Source organism: Balearica regulorum, chromosome 3, assembly GCF_011004875.1.
Source record: "Balearica regulorum gibbericeps isolate bBalReg1 chromosome 3, bBalReg1.pri, whole genome shotgun sequence".
NCBI lineage: Eukaryota > Metazoa > Chordata > Aves > Gruiformes > Gruidae > Balearica > Balearica regulorum.
Window position 1 is genome coordinate 81,023,939 of NC_046186.1, and position 17,761 is coordinate 81,041,699.

The window sequence follows — 17,761 nt, forward strand, 5'->3', positions numbered from 1 at the left end:
AAGAATGTGGGTTTGTTCATGCTGTTTCCTTCAGCTGGAGGAACATGCTCCGGGCGTGCGAAGTGACGGAGCTGAACACGAGCCAGCACCAGCACCCGCGGGCTTCTGGCTCTCGCTCCTCTGCCGAAGCCACTGAACGCCCCCGCTGACATGGGCACGGGGGTTTTCACAGGGAAGTCTTCATGGGGTTTTCGGGAAGTAGGTTACTGCAATGCCTCACGTCCGCCTCAGGGTCATCAGGTGCCCAAAACTTCCTTAAACTTGGTATCTCTCCCACCACCTTAGGCATGGAAGAGAGGTTCATTCAGGGCTTGTTGATACAGGGACATTCAGGAGAATTAAATTGATTTAATTTTGGAAGTGGATTAGGTGCTGACACAATCAGCAGCGGATTAAACACTCTCGTTCAGAAACAGAGAGACCCTAATTCAGTTTATCTTAATTCACTCTGGAAGTGAATGAATTAAAGCTGTGACTGAAGCGTGGGGAAGGCAGGCCCGGGTGCAGCAGCTGCCGTGCTCCCCCAGCTCTCCCCCGGCTGCTCGGCAGGGGCTGCCAGCCTGCACCAAGGGTCAGAGAAGGAGGGGAGGGTGAAAGCAAGCCTCCGCTCCCTCCTTGCCGCCGCACCTCGCGGCCCTCATCTCAGGGGGTGCCCGCCCTGGGTCCCAATCAGGGATGGTTTGGGGTCGCAACGGTCCCCCCACCACTGCCATATGAGGCCCTGGTGTGGCTGATGAATCCTCAGACCTATCTTTGGAAATCTTCCTTTCTCCATCCTCTTTAGATATTTCAAGAAGTGAGGTTCTGGCAAGGTCAAAGAAAAGACCAACTGCCAAATTAATCTGATGCTGAGAACGAAAAACAAAGATTTGGCATAAAGGCGCCGAGGCTTTTGAAAGTTTGCCAGCAAAAAACGGGTGCTGGAATAGGAGGACAAAGCCTGCAACCTGTTCAGGCAGCAGCTGACACTGCTGCACGACCCACAGCAGTCTCCTCCTGCTCACCTTTAACTGTCCCCGTCTGCCAGGAATGATGAGCATTTGTTATTAAAACCCAGGCTGCCGGAGTTTATTTACTTCACGCTACATACAGAGAAACAAGAGAAGCATGAGGGAGTCAGCCCTCTTCGTCAGGCCCGGCTGTAGCACACGCATGGCTTTCTCCTGAGTGGAGGCAGCTGGGGACGCAGGAGGGGAAGATCTCTCTTGGGACCTGCCCTGCCAGCCATAAGCGCGTGCCCTTCAGCCTGAGACACCTCAGCACCCTTTGCTAAAGCACTTTCTCTTTTCCATTTGAAATCCCATGACCTGCCATAAATAACCTCTTTAGCCCAGCCGATGCCAAGGGAGTGCCGTGCGGAAAGCGGCTCACGGTCTGGCACACGCTGTCTCACCAACAGCAGTTTGCTTTAGCTTAAGGTCCCCAGTTTGGGCCTGCCTTGCCCCAGCCGAAACGCAGCTGCTCTGCTTTCAGACGCCTGCCCGTGCTCCCAGCACAAGAGCAGCTGCCCCCGCCTTGCCTTTTCCAAATGCTCGCAGTAGTGCATTGCGCTGAATAATGGCAACTTGACAAAAATTGGAATCTCTTCAGACTTCAATTGACCTTAAATATAAGTTCTGTTTCTAAAATCCTTTCCTCAGCAAAAGTGGATGTCTGGGAGAATGGGTAATGGAATATAGAGGATTGCTGCCTCTCGCTGTGCTTGGCAATTACCAAAAATTGTTACTGTTTGATGGCAAGTTCTGTGTGATTGTGCACTCGTAGCAGCGATGATGTTGAGCCCATTCTGTGCTTTCTACTAACGTGCCATTAGGTAACTGGTAAAGCTCCAGCTCCTTTGCTGCAGCTCACCGAAGCAAAACAGCAGTTGAGTGCAGATCCAATTATAAGTATTTTACAGTTTAATAAGTTTATTTTAAGTTATTATACCTAATATAAGTATATTAGAGTGTAATAGGGTATTACTAGGCAAGTTTTTATTTGTACAGATCCCGGCTACAGTCACACATGGAAATAACACCCATAACCATTCACAGATTATACCTGTGACATGAATTTTTCTGTTTGCTAACAGTAAAATTACTCGCAGAGAGATGGAGAATGAACAGGCGACTTGGAACAATCCACTAGCTTGCAGACGCTCGGGTTGTGGCAGTCATTGTGGCACCAGGTGCTTATTTGGGATGACCTTACTGCTCTTATATTATGTGGCTGCCTCTCACCTGAGTGCAACCTTTGTACAGCTGTACATCACCTATTACACACACACACTCACATACACTAACACACACACACATACATCCTTCTTTTCAGTGGCTGAATTCAGGAGTCCTGATATGCAATCTATTTGTTTGATTTGGTAAATCTGAAAAGAATATGTCTGAGGTCCAGTAAGATAAATATACCAGCCTATTTGACAATGCTATATACTCTGTCTAAATATATACGGAATGCTTAGAAAGAAAAACGCACCCATATACATGCGTAGAGTCAGACAGGAAGATGTCATTTATATGTATGTGTATATACGCATATGTACATATATATATAATATTTCAAAACTAAAAAGGAGATTTAGTCACACAGTTTCTTGATGTGAACTGATACTGTATGTCTATCTGCATACACACATGTGCATGCACTGCTGGTACTGTAAAAACCATCTGCGCTTGCACTGTATAGCAATTTTAGTTACATTTCCCATGGAAATAATGATTTATGAAATCATCCTCCTTCTGCCTGCTTGCTTTCCTTGCAATCCCAAACCTTTTTAGCAGCTCCAGCCTTACCTGGAGATAGCTAATTTATTACAGAATCCATGGAAATAGGCATCCAGGCAGAGCACAGAGCCCAAATCTGCATCATGACTGAGGTAAAGGCTACAATACAAACTTAACTTCATTTTAACCCACAGAATCTGCAAGAGACAGCAAATGTAAAAGTCTAGTAGCCCTAGGAAAATGTAAATGGGAACTTTCACTAACCACCAGACCCGAGCTGATGGGAAGGCTGGCTCCATGAGTTCCAGTGCTCATGGCACAACTTTGTTTCTGTTGATCTGAAGGATGGTGTTCCTCCATCCATTTCTGGATTGGACCTTCAGCAAATACACTCATCCTGTACAATTTTGCTAGTACTCAACATTTTCCTGTTTGTTAAGGGGCTGAATGACTCACTTCCAGTGAGTGATTTCAGATTTCGTGTGAGTGACATATGTGTCAGAAGGAATTAGACCAAAACTTAACTGATGGGGGAAAAAGGGCCCAAGTATAATGATTTCTGGGTCTGGCAGCTGTATTAAACAATAAAAGAATTTCCAAGTCTGTTTTCCTTGCTCCAAATCCTCAATCTTATTCCCTTCCCAAAGACATAGGGCAGGGTGAAAATGATGCACACCTTAGCAAAATTTGTCCACCACAAATGGAAAAAGGGAGGTTCACAGCCCACACAAAACAGTGGGAGAGTCTTAGCTGAACTGGAGATTTATGCAGCCTGGAGGTTATTCCAGATGACGATGGGAAGAAGGTGGTTTCAGGTCTCCCAGCCCTTCTCGGTCTCCTGACCAAAACCCTTGCCAAGCTGGAACAGCACAGCAAGAATTGGCTCCCTCACAGCAGTTTTCATACGCCACGCTCCTGGAGACGCCGGGGCAGGAGCCAAGGGACTTAATACAGCAAGTGGTTCTAATTGCAGATCTCTAAACTTGCTAAGGGTTAGACACCTGGACCACCTAAGAAGTCCTCCTCGTGTAGGAAATCATGCACTTCCACACTGCATAAACATTGCCATATTGTGGGTTTTGCATACGATGGCAAGATAGAGCTCATTGAGATTCAAGTCACCTCATTCCCATTAATCATGTTAATAATTGAAAACATATGTTCAGCTTGAAAGCACAGCAAGAGAGTTAGGCAACCCTACGTGGAAGTGCGTTGTTACCTAATTCTAATGATACTCATTAACATACCCTTGCCAACCTCACACAGAAAATCCTCCCACCAAAATCAGGTGCAGTGCTTGCTGTTAACTTCTTGTATTCCAGCCTGACAAAGCCCTTCCCCAGCCACTCGTTTCACCTCTGAAACTCCTTTCAGTTAAGTCTGACCCTTCTCCACAGCATGGGCACGGTGCAAGTGGTGAGCTCTTCTATACTGGTTGATAAACTGCTTGCACAGAAAAGGGTTTGGGCAGGGCTACCAACTGTGCAGGGCTTGTTCGGCCACGATCTGTGCCTCCCTCTCCAGCAGCTGTATCATGGGGAGAGGAGCTACCCATGGACTTACCACCACGCTTCAGCCTGAGGCTGGGTTGTGGCCCCCCAGGAAGACTTTCAGATTTCCAAAACCAAAGTAGCCCAAACAAGCTTAAATAATCACATCCAGAAGTATCTCCCTCTCATTACTCCCACTACAGCGAAGCCAGTGTTTCCATTATAAAATCCATTTTGCCAGAGCTTACATGATGTAATCATTCAAATGAATTCCAGGTGAAAACCTGCAACACAAATTCCTACTGGAGCACTGAATTTCAGACCAAACCTCATGGCCTATAGGCAGGCAATGTTCTTAAATCACTGTCTCAGCCTTTCCCAGCTACTGAAACAAAAAGGGGAACCTTTTGATTTGAACAACACAAAGCTGGGTTCTTCTCGGGCCTGGACAAGCTATCAAGTTACCATGGCAGCTCCAGAAACCACAGTAACTCCATCGTGTGTCTGAGCCCTGAGGGAAAGATGAAGAAAAGAGAGTAAGTTTGGGTACAGGTGGAAGAAAGGATGGATGGTTTTTCTTTTCAGATACATTCCTTCCCCCAGTGTGCCTATAAATCACTTCTGCTGCTATTAGTAACAGGAAAGAAATAAGTCTGTTTGAAATGAGTTTTGCAATCCTGTAACAGGAAGACAGGAGAGGAAGAAAAAAAAAAAAAAAGGCAAGCCTTGTTTAGGTATTAATAATACGGTTTACATAGACTTCAAAATCCCGACAAACAATCTGGTTTAGATTGCATACTACATTCTCATCAGCCCTTCTCTCCTCCTACTCCCTTTCTCCATTGATCCATAAATGCAGCAGGAGTAAATTCTTCCCACCTGGATAGCAAACCTCAGGTTTAAATCTTATGCCCGCAGAGGGGTGCCCCACAGCTTTTGAAAGTGGGAGCTGAGTGCATTACAGACATACTTCCAGAGTTGGTGAGAGCCAGCATAGGTGTCCTGGTGCCTACAGACCCCATCCCGCAACCCCCAGCAGGCTGGAAGAGATTGCACCAGGGCTTCCCCGGGGGAGGCTGGGGAGAGGGGCTCCCCACGCTACCCAGCCTGCGGACCGCCGTAACCTGACCCTCTGCTGATTAGACCACTCTGGTATTTTTCATCAGCAAATTTTGGAAAATCCTTTGGAAAATATAGGCCAAGGCCTCAAGCAATGTAAATCAGTGTAATTCCCTTGAAATGTATCACCGGGGATCTATCACGTGAAGTGCTCGGGATTACTATTGTATAAACAAAGTGTAAAGTCTTGGGCCAGGCCCAAGGAGCTGGAATCCCAGACAACTCCATCATCCTTTCCCCAGCATTCCCGCGTCCCAGCGTGCTCAGATGTTTCTCTGTGCGGTTTTCTCAAGCTGCCTGCGCAGCTCCGCTCCCACCAAAGCTTTAGTGGCATGCCCTGCACAGAGGCTTCGTTCTGTTTTGAAAGTGGGGCTCAGACTGTGCATTGACAGCGAGTCAGAAGATATCACAGTTGTCAAAATGAATCGACAAACCATACACTGTGTATGTATCTACCTTATCCCCTTACTGGGATAATATTTACTTGCCAACACACCAGCAGCTACTGCTTGTAATGGGTCTCCCTCCCCACGACGCACACACTAGCTGGATTTTAGAGACATGGGTTGGGAAGGGACCATCTTGGGGCTGTTGAGCCAAGGTCCTGGCATCACAGGCAACGTGTGGCAGGACGTAGGGCAGAGGGATGGTCCACCCCACCCAATGTCCCACTAGAAGCTCGAGTCTTGCAGTAAAAGTCCGAAAGCTATTCCCACTGAAGGCCCTGGGAAGAGGGCTGCTCCCAAGGGGTCTGGGGGAGCAGACCATGCCTCCCCTGTGGAGGACGGTGAAGCCATGTCGGCGCAGCTGACCTGAGGGAGAAATCCCTTTTAGACCCAAAACTGGCAACGGTTTTATCTGAACATGTGAGCAAGGGGTACAAGCCAAGCAATTCTGTTATCAGCTTGGAGAAAAGCCACACTAATGATCTCACATAGGGGGTGGAGGGGTTGTATTTTGCCAGAAGGAGCAGAATTAGACCCAAATTGTTGTTTCCTCCCTGCTTCCCGAAACTCCTCTCCCTGATTAAAACCAAACTTTTATAGTATCTTTTTCTTCAAGACTCTGAACTTTTTGGCTACATCTTTTCTTTTCCATGTCTGGCGAAGGCCAGAACTGTAAGTGCCAAAATGTTGAGTGAAAGTTTGGTTTTTTTCCCCCGAGAAACTCTCTCACCACTACAGCTTATCCCAAAGCTATGAGCAGTTGAATAGAGTTAAACAGTCGAGAGAGAGGTGGTGACTGAGCCAGAGACATGGATCTGGGACTTTCTTCCCTCTAACCCTGGCCATCCTGTGATGCCGTCCACCTCCTGAAGACTCCCTCAGCCCTGACCCGGCCAACCATGTGAGTTTCCTCAGGAAAGTCACAGGACTACACATGCCAAAAGCAAAGCACGTGTGTAACTGCGCTGCCAAGCCAGAGGCCAAAGACCCCTCTTCAGCAGAATTCTTAAGTATAAATCAATGGGACCACTCACATGCTTAAAATAAGGGCATATGTTTAAACACCTTGCTGGATCAAGGACTTAACCCCTCTTTCTCACAGCTGAGCAAGCTTTTAAAAGGCTTTGAATATGTTTATCTTTTTTTTTTTTCTGGCATTATTTGGAGCATCAAGGTTAACTTAAACCAATGTATACAAAGGACAACTCTAATGTGAATGCCACAAGCCTGAAGGGATAAGCGGGATGAATGGATAATAACTGCATTTAGTAACCCCATGGCTTTCTCCATTCCATTTCTCTTGTCAGAGGGACCTTAAAATCTTCTCTTTTAATCTGATTTCTCCAACATCCTTCCATGGGCAACTCAGAAAAAAACGAGATTCGATCACAGTACAATCACATGTACAAGCGTTTTGTCCGTGGTTTTGATCTGCTTTTCCCAAAAGTGAACCTGATCCTGTTTCCCCTGAAGTTCATAGTAAAACTCCCAGCTGACATCAATGGGAGTGGAAGCGAACAATCAGACTTGTACATATTACTGTAATTATTCCATCCCTCAGGATCCTTTCTTGCCTGACTGCCTTTCTACCTGTCTCTTCTCACAACCCCATCCAAACCGTCTGCTCCTAGTCCTGAGGCTGGTGGCACTTCACAGGGTACAGAAGGGAGCAGATTCCAGGTCACCATTACCAGAGCTTGATGTGCTTAGAGCTGAAGACAGGTCACAGGTTGCAAGCCACAAAACTCTCTGGATTCCTTCCAGATGGAGGCGTTTTCAAGAAATCCCATATTAATGTGACATTCAGGTTGGCATGCGTAGCACTGCGAGACTCTCCATGTGTTGGGGAAGGCTTGATGAGTTTTGCTCTGGGTACAAGTCTCAGGGGCCTGAAGACATCACCACCACCACCCTTGGATCCTAGCCCGCTTTGCTGTCCTGCTCTCCCAGCATTTCCATAGCTGCTACCGTATTTCTTGGGGATCAGGGTAGAGTCAGTGCCAGGTCTTGGCATCAGCTGGAGCAAATCGCTATGGGCTGGAGAAAGTCTTGGCAGAACCAGGACTGGCTGCTCACCGCAGTCCTGCTTGTGAAGGTACAGGTGTCGGAAAACTAATTTTCTAGTGTCTTTCGCAGTCCTGTCCTTGTTTTACTCCACCCAGTAAGTCGCTCTACAGCACATCTCAGGGTAAGACTGATCCTGTGTTCCCTTCATACATGGTGACACACATGACACAAGTCAGGCTTCCTATATGAGAGCTGAGGAGCCTTTTAGATTAAATTATTTCTCTTTGCAAATACCCTTGGGGTTTGCTGCTTTTCCTTTTGTCCCTTTTTCATTTGCTTGATTTCTTTATGTGGCGTCTGTGACATTTTGTTCAGGGTTGCAGTGAGTGAACAACAATTTAGGATGATGAATTATGGATTAAAAGAAAAGGCTGGGCTATTTTGGAATCACTATTCAGTGCCTTCTGCAGGGACAAAGGAATTCCAGAATGACAGTTTTTCGATTTTCTGTGTTGGAGAAGAGAGAAAGAAGAGAAGGAAGAGAAAGCAAGCCAGGGAGCATGGGAAGGCAGGAAGAAAGGAAGGAAATGAAGGAATGAAAGAACAAAAGAAAGATAATTTCTTCTGTTTAGAGCACTGAGAAAGCACTCCGGTCTCTGATGAGTTTTCACTACCAGACATTCCGGGGCAAATTCTGAAACCTGTGTGAATTTTTAGTGGTGCTTACAAACATAGTCCCTTGAATCTACTGGGAGCTACTCACGGGAGCACAAGCTGCCGAGCTCTTGAGAGGGTCGCAGAAGGCTGTCCTCCTCTACTGTGGCCAAGATCCCTAAGCACAGGACCGAGAAATAATCAGGGGGGTGGGGGGGTGGGGGTACTCTGCTGGAAATTTGGTGCCCTTTACTTGAAGCCACAAACGAACATTTTCTCAAGTACTCTGAGCAATATCTGTATAAATACTCCCTCCCTTGGCTGGAAGATTAGGGGAAAAACAATTGCAATTTTGTTGACTTCAACATTTGAAAACTATTAATAACAAGGCTTGGGGGAGCTTCTGTCGTGGAAAAGAAATTGCCATCTAATTCCAACTGCAATTTATTGAGCTACAGGCATTTTTGAGGAATGCTGTACAGAAATGCTAATCCTTGTCCAAAATGAAAGGACATCATTGAATAGGAGGTGCTTTAAAATAGATGACTTGTTGCCCATTTGGCCTAGGAGGGACAACACTGAATTAGCACACAAAAATTGTGCTGAAGGCCCAGCTTTGCCCTCAGGTTGTGGACAGGCAGAGGAGAACTGAATCTTGCCACCCTTGAGCTCCTGATTCCCATCTGCAAACTGAGAATGCTCAGACCAGGACGTGCTTCAGGATCTTGGGACAAAAAGTGCTATATGGGAATGTGAGGGTGGTGTTCCAATAGCTGGCTTTTGGAGGGGAATCATACTCTCTCTGTTAGATGGCTTGATATCAATTTGTTTTGTTTAATAAATTATCAGCAATGTACTCATTTCATGCTCCGCTCCGCCTGTTTCTGTGACCCTGGCAATACAAGTGTCAGGAAGACGCAGTTGTGACTCTAACCGATTCCCCACTGCCTGCTCCTACAGCTTTCCTCTAATCTCAGCTGAATAGTTTCATTACATGACATGTTAACGCACCAACAGAGCTGGAAAGGCTGAGTGCTCCTCTAGGTGTACACAATGTAAAATCATTAGGCTGCTTAAGAAGCTTCCCAAATGCTTTCTGTCAGCAGTTAGATGGCAATTACAGAATTAACTGGAACAGACCACATCTCCCCCTCGCTGACCCACAGCCTGCCAACGAGGGGATACCATTTCAATGGAAAAAAGGTATCACCTGTCAGAAGAACAATACGAACATGAATAGCATATGGAAACCATTTACCGGCTACCACAGTATGCACTCACTGAGCACCCTGCAAATTCAAAGTACTGCTCGGACCAAGTCAGGGTCAACCGACCTGCTGATGACACTTGTGCTGCCCTTTCTCTGTAAACCATATGGGTGAATAAAACTGTGAGGGGACCAAGACTTTCGGCCACTTGTGCTGATAGGGCAAGGGCATCAGTGACTGATGCAGGCAGGATGGGGTAGGGTAGTGTGGGGCACCCTGCCTGCCTGCCCTCCCCGCTGCCTGGGACTGTGTTGCTGGTGGAGGATGCTGCAATGCTGAAGGCAGGAGGAAAATCTCCCTGGCCTGCCCCTGTGGTCCATGCAGAGCAGGGAGGTCCTCCAAAGTGCTGCCTGGAGGTCCTGAGGTCCTGAGAGAGGACCCTGCTTCAAGTTACTCATTTCAGTCACTATCCCTGCCTCTCACTGCGTGCTGGCCACTGCCAGCACACTGGCTCGCCTGCCCTGAGGGGGGGTGGCTAAGGGAGCTGCTCTGGCCATGGACACACTAATCCTAACCAGATGTTTCTCAGAGTGATTAAAAGTCAGGGACACAGCTTGCAATTTCATACTGGGCCACACACTTGCTGGGCTATTACTGTCACCTCACTCATCCCCACGGAGTAACCATAATCCTTCCCCAAGCCACCACACATATAAGCCAGTATAATGGCTAACCTTCTTTCCCAACATTTTAACCTTTCCTTCTCCTCTCCAGGTCTGAACCTTATGCACCACCTTTCTCTCTCTCTCTTTCTTTCTTTCTTTCTTTTTCTTTTCTTTCTTTCTTTCTTTCTTTCTCTCTCTTTCTCTCTCTCTCTTTCTCTCTCTCTTTCCTATATCACATTCCAAATCTTCCTTTGATTCCCATTTGCTCTGCCTTTCCCTACACCTCTGCCCCATTCCTCCTCAGTGTTTTCCCTTGCTGCTTTTTCAGAAGCACACTTGGATGCCGCTGCCCACTCCAGTTTGGTGCCATCTGTCCAGTCTCCTCCTGCCTCTTGAGCAGCTTCCTCACTACCTACTTATTCAGCTAACTCCTTAGGGTAATGGCAAGAAAACCCCAATGCCTGTCAGCAAAGTCTGTCTTCATCCAAATGTCTCACTGTGGTGGCTCTTTCCTACTCTTACTGTTCTGCATTGCTCTTACATGCACCTCAGTGTGTCACCTGGAGAGGTCCTGAGGCATCCGCACCCAGAGTACCAAACTCACAGCTCATATGTAGACCAAATACAGGTCACTAGGAATATTCACCCAGTCCACAGCCTGCTCATGGTACCTGTTCTCTTGGGAATGACCAAGGAGGAGTTGTCCCAGCACTTCTCAGAAAGAGGGTGGTGGGGACCAGGCAGCATTAATTGCCCTGGTGATGGCCAGCCACCTCCTGGGGATTCCCCAGGAATGGCAAGAACATCGTGGATAGCATGCACAACCACACAGTTGAAGGGACCCTGTGAGCCATCAAGCCTCATCAGATGCTATACCTACAGCCCTCCTGACAGATGTTCACCTAATCTGCTTTTATAAACTGCTGGGGTTGGGGACTGTGCACCAGCCCCAAGCAGCACGAACTGCAACCAACCGGTGCTTGTGCATATACATTGCCAAGGGGTTGGGATTTACAGCAATAGACCATATGATGCATGGACAGGAGATCCGGTCAGATAGAAGAGAAATGGTTCTGGCATCCAGCCCACCCTGACACCAGAATAACAGCATGACCCACCCAGCTGGAAAGTTTGGGCTCACTGCTTTATATTTGTCTAGGCAAGAGCCTGTTAAGCATTTTTACACTATTTCCTTATTGCAGAGAGCCATGTGAGTTAGGGGAATTGGTTTAAAATGTTCGGCTCTGATTTGTTCCATGAAGGAAAAATACATCATTTTACATTTTTACATCTTTTCTTTCACACTTTTTTCCTCCAAAGGGGGAAAGAAAGAGAGAAAGAGAGAAAGAGAGAAAGAGAGAAAGAGAGAAAGAGAGAAAGAGAGAAAGAGAGAAAGAAAGAAAGAAAGAAAGAAAGAAAGAAAGAAAGAAAGAAAGAAAGAAAGAAAGAAAGAAAGAAAGAAAGAAAGAAAGAAAGAAAGAAAGAAAGAAAGAAAGAAAGAAAACAGAAAGAAGAAAAGACGACTACGAGTAGAAGGGCATTCAAATAAAGCAGAATAATTTTTTTAAATTCAAACAACCAAAAATTAAAAAAATAATCACTTTTGGGGTTTGGTTTGCCAAAGCACACTTATTTGTCTCTGTGTGACATTCATACTAACTATAGATGTTGCTTTGTGGTAGCCACAGGCTCATTCATCAGCTAGATCTGGGTAAATGCACCAAACCTCAGAAGAAGTACCTTTTCACCTGCATAGAGAAAGACATGACAGAGCAGAGACCATGGGCCAGGCCTGAGAAGAGAAGGGGTGGGTGTGTACAGGAGGACTGTATAAGGTGTGTAGCTACTCATTCTGCCAGCATGCACCTCTCTTGTAAATATGAAACTGAACTGTTCAATACTCCAATTTTTATTCTCGCATAGGGAAAAAAGCAAAGGAAATCCAATTGTCAGTCCACAGAGCTGCTAAAAGGGAAGCTGTGAAGGAGGACAGGGTATAAACAACTCAGGATACCTAAAATAATAAGCATCTTAGGAAAATATAACCAGCAAGAAGGCAGACAAAGCAGCTGTCTGGGCTGCAGCTGGGTCCTGTCTAAGGGAAAGCAATGAGTGTCAAGTTCATTTTTCAGCTCTCTCCATCATTGTTCCCTGTGTTAACGAAGCAGCCCGAAAGGGAAAGCAGTGCCAGAGGGAAGCCTGACCCTCTTGCCCAGCTCAGTGCCCCGCTGGCTGTCCCAACCATCAGCTGCCCCAGGCACCTTGAGCACATGTGGGCATCTAAAACCTCTGCCCCCACCAGGAGCTCTGTGCCACCCAGCAAGACTCCCAAAGCCACCCAGGGACCGGGTCCTTTCTGGTGCTGCCCAGGGTGCCCTCCAGTTCCCAAGGCAAGGGCAAGCTGCGGCAAATGGATCAGTGCCGGGGGACCCCGGGCGCCCTGCGGGCCACCAGCTGCAGCCTGGGCACATTATCTGAGAGCATCTCAACTGGCTTTAAACACCCATGTGGGGCTTACTGGATCAAGCCCAGTGGTTTCCCAGTCCCTTCCAGCAGCACAGGCAGGTTAAGTTGAGTGCATAGGTAAATCAGTGCAGGGCTGGGGCTTGACATATTTAGCTCTCACTGTAAGCTAAATTTTCTTATTTCATATGTGAAGTGCCCTACACATTTTTGCTAATACACAATCAGTTTAAAAGCCAATGAACCTCCTCACCCCACCTCAGGTACCACCTTCTAATCACCACACGAAATTTCATCCTCTGTGTATAAAAACATACGGCAACAGACTTGCCTGCCACATGCCTGCAGAGATAATTAAATGTCAATGCCAGAAAATATGAAGCTGGAAGTTGGCAAAATTTCTCTATGCCTTTTCATCCCTGGCTTTTGAGTTCATGGAGAAGGAAAATAGGAGTTTGGCAATGACAAGAGATTTAAGGGAGTCTGTGAGAACCATTTTTTTCTGTGAGCAGAGAGGGAAGATTTCATTAATCTTTTTATTTGTCAAGGTAGTGCACTAACTTATGCATAGCCACGAATTTTGCTTGGTGTGTGATATTATACTACACGACTGCCGATGTTTTTTTTTGTAAAATATGTTTTGGCTTATTGAGTTGCTGTACCAAATCATTCGTTTCTCTGTTTTCTCTCTCTCTTTTTAATAAACATCATCTGCCATATATTATGTAAAGGATCTCCCCATCTCACACAACACAAAGCAGTGATGTAAATCCAAGCGTGAGGAAACAAAGAAACAAAACTGGATATAAATGCCACCAGGCCTGTGTCACTAGTCACCAGTGGAAAACATAGGATGAGCTTTAAAAAGCACAATGGCTAGAAAATGGCCTGTTTCAGGTGTCTGCTTTGGGGCAGAGGTAGGTGATTAGCAGAGGGAGAAGGTCACAGCAGAACAAAGCCTTTGGCTGGACGCCAGCCCCATAGCTTCTGGCCCCGGCCAACACCTTTTTCCAAATCTGCTCTGCCCAGCCTCCTTGGAGAAGACAGTGAAGGGACACTGCTGAACACAGCAGAGGAACCGGGGGTTGCTGTCCACATGTGCACAAGGAGGTGTCAGCATGATCCTGCTCTTTATTTTTTCTTTTGCCACTTCCTCTCCCTCCTCGTCCTGATGTTTTTGATCTCTTAGTGGATTTCAGCAGCTCCCTTGCCAATGATATTATTGGCATCTCAATTGCTTTCTTCATGTTTCTTCTTCCACGTGCTTTTGGTGACCTCAGCATCATGCCTGGACTCCCACCAGTTCCTCTTTCAATTGCTGCCTCTGCTCTTGGCTTCTGGGAGAGCTCCCTGAGGCTCCCTCCTTCCTGCACTGGGTAGCTGGGAATAACCTGCTTCTCATCCCTACTTTTCCTCTTTCCTGCACAGTCACAGCTCTCAGTCAGGGATGCTGCTTTCCCTGAAGATGTCTGCTTATTCTACCTGGCTGTGAACAGCCTCTTCTGTTTCACACATGGGAACTAAGGACATGGAAATTATATATTTTCAGTGTTTAGATATCACTAGGGACAGGAGTCAGCAAGGAATTTACAGACAAGTCCTTAATGATCTGTTCTAACTCATACTGCAGGACTCTGCTCTCCTCCTTTTCCTTTATCTTGACCTGTCCATCACGCTCAATGCAGGCACACTCTTTGTCTCCTTTGAGTGTTTCTTTCCCATCCCTTCAACTGGGAGGTCTTCTGTGTCCTTCCTTCAGCTTTTGGGGCTTCAAGGCTCTGCCCTTGGTTCCACTCTCTTTTCTTTCTGCATCATTTATTTTACAGAATATGATGCAATCACCCAGCAAGAATCTTACCCTGTTCCTCATCATCTCACATCTCTGTTGGTGCAACATCCATTTCTCTGGCTTTGACTTGACTAAAGCAATCCTGCCCTCATCCTTTCATAAGGCTACTGCTGCAGAGACCCACATCCCTAGCCTGTAACCCTGAAGCTTCACTATTGCTCTGACAACTAGTGTCCCTTTATCTCATTCTGCTCTCTGGATGGGTTTTTATCTTGAGAAAGTAAAGTATTCAGGGCAAGGACTATCTTTTTGGTTTGTCCTTGCACAGCACATAGCACAGTGGGGCTCCAGTCCACAGTGAGAGCCTCACAGCACTGTTGCTAATCAAAGTGGTAAAATGCTAAATACACCAAAACTGGCAGCAGGTGTAACTAGCCTGGTCTAGTTTGTCTCCCCTGCTCTCACACAGGTGGTCAAAACTGATGGAGAATGCTGTTGCCAGTGAGATTTCAGAATTACAAGCCATAGTCACCAGCAATGGGGATGGCAAGGTACCGGATACTTGTGTACCCAGCTGCCAGGTCTGGTATCTCTATGCTTACCTGCATAATAATTTTACACAGATTAAAAAAACCCACCAGGTACCTCTCCGATAGTTATATCCAACAGGGAGCAGGCAGCTGCTTTCCTGTCATCTCAAGCATCTTCCTAAAGTTGTTGTCAGTGAGAAAGCCTACCCTTACTTTGGCCATAGACTATACTTTTCCGTGATAAATCTCTTCTCCTGTCAGCACGCTTCCTGCATACTTGCTAGAAGGGATGGAAAAACAGAGGCATTGTTTTACAAAATAGAGCAAAGTCATGTTCATTTGACTGAGTTTGAAATGGACCTCTTCTTTTTCCTCAAATACTTCTTTTCATTTTACCACAACTTTTCTCAACCAACTCCCTTTTCCCATTAAATTATACATTTGCAAGATTTTCCTTGAGATGCCAGATGATGCAGAAAAAAAAAGCTGTAGCATAAACATCTTCTAGAAGCAGAAAATGTGTTGCTTGCCTTTTGGAGAGCCAAACAGCTCTGTGTCTGATCCTCTCTCTCTTTCCTCCTTCCGGTGGCTCAAGGGGAAGGCAGCAGTACTTCATGCTCATCCAGCAGCCTTCAGCACGAGTGCTGGAGGTGTATTTGGTGTGAGCAGCAAGAGGGTGGCTGGAATCAGAAGTCACTGATGCTGCCCAGTGACACTGTCCGGGGCGCAGCATGCAGTGATATACACTAGAAAAAAAATGTATAGGGGAAAGGAGGGGGAAAAGGGAGGAGGAAGAAGAAAAGTGTCTTTTGATGTCAGTAAATATTCAAAGTAAATATAAGATTAATTTTGCAATCTATCCACATATTAAACCAATGCCGGATGTGGCTTGTTTGATTTTCATCTGCCAAATCCAACAAATACTATCAGGGTGGAATTTGGCCATACTTAGAGTATTCCAGTAAAGAAACGATGGTGTAACTGTGGGTACGGAAAAGAGAAAAACAGTACAGCAAGCTGAGGAGTTTATGGGAAGAAACATAAGTAACATTAGGATGGACATGTAGAGCAAAAAGGGGAAAAAAGCAACCAAGAAGAAAGAAAGCATATAAATATTTAAAAAAAGGAAATGCCATTAATATAGTGGAGGAATGAAAACTATGGAAAAATAATGGGTCCATAAATAAGAGCTCTTGGGAAAAAAAAAAGTGACAGAGGAACTAAATGTTTTCCTTGCCTCTGAATTTGTTAAGAAAATATATTAACAATAAACCTGCGGAGGACATGTGTGGGTACTAATGAGCACGAACCGGAGATTACTGAGATTAATGAAAGAATGCAAAAGAGCCTCTCGTGCAGGATACAGATACAAAATGCCAGGCAAGTATGAGTTAATCCACAGTTAATATTGGAGATTAGGGATCAAACAGTTGGACTGTAAACTGTATATTCTGAGAGAATTATTTATTAATCATGAGTCAGAAGAGTTTTTTGAAAGGCAAATCATGTCAGACAGATGTGGGTTTTCTCCACAAAACCCCTCGCTTTTGGAAAGATGAGGTAAAAATTGAATTGGATTCTCAATAAACTTCAGATCACGTGGATGTGACAGCCAGGGGTGACCTTGAAAAGCCTGTCCTGCCAGAGAGGGCCTTGGCTCACGTGAAGGTCAGAGTTCAATACTATCCTCATTTTCTTGGGTGTAATATAGAATGAAGGAGAACGCACCAGAGGTTTACTATGTATGAATTAAAAAATAAAAGCATGATAAAATTTTTAGTGGGCCACAGAATTAAATTCCAGAGTAGGTGCCTGATCATTTCTAAGAAACAAACAATTCAATTTTCTTTGCAAGAATTGGTGAAGCTGAAGTCCTCTCTCTCTGTCAGAAAACAACTACTTTTGGAGCCACATTATTACTGATTTTGACATAAGAATAATGTGCAAAATGTATTTGGAAATGATACTAAAACAAAGTGGCTGAGACACACAATGCTGTACATCTTAATTAGTATAGTAACCTGAGCAACAATAAAAGGCTCTGAGTTACCAATGAATAGCCAAAACACTGATTTCACTTTTGCTTCTGTAAATTGGAAGTATTTCTAATGAAACAAAAAAATTATGTTGATATAAAATATGCACATATGTGTGTATATGGGGCCTGGTTCTGTATGATTATATAATTAGAGAACACAGTATCCCCCCAAGGATATAAAAAGGAAAACTGTAACCTTAATTATGGCATTTTAAAATTCTTTTTTGCAAACTGAATAATTATCTTCTAGTAAGTTTTGTTTTAAGGGAAGGTAATGACAGGAGCTAATGAGTTGCAGACAAGCAAAAACATACAAAATGGGGCTTGAAGAAAAGCAAGAAGGGACAAGACAAACTGCAACCCTCTCAGTGATGTTATATGTTTAAGCAAGAATTTCTAATTGAGGTCATTTCACTCACCAGAATTAGAACACCAGCCAAGGGGAAGGCGGAATATGTATCTAAATAATTTAAGGAGGATTATTTTACAGAGAGAGCAATCAGGAGGTGACACAGATATTCAGCAGAAACGCAGAGGTCAGACAATGCCGATGTGAGCAAAATCCTCCTGTCCATGTGGAGCTTTAACTGATGCACGTTTGAGGTCAGCCAAGACCCCAGAGTACTGCAGGG

At 45.4% G+C, this 17,761-nt stretch overlaps 1 long non-coding RNA gene across 1 annotated transcript in view; it reads right to left on the bottom strand.

The window, feature by feature from the left end:
• Positions 1–11,911: 11,911 nt before the first annotated feature.
• The window catches only part of LOC142601292 (uncharacterized), a 38,363-nt gene continuing 32,513 nt past the window's right edge, over positions 11,912–17,761 (bottom strand). The window contains exon 4 of the long non-coding RNA XR_012834893.1: positions 11,912–15,837. This is a non-coding gene — a long non-coding RNA (uncharacterized LOC142601292). The remainder of the gene's footprint in view (positions 15,838–17,761) is intronic.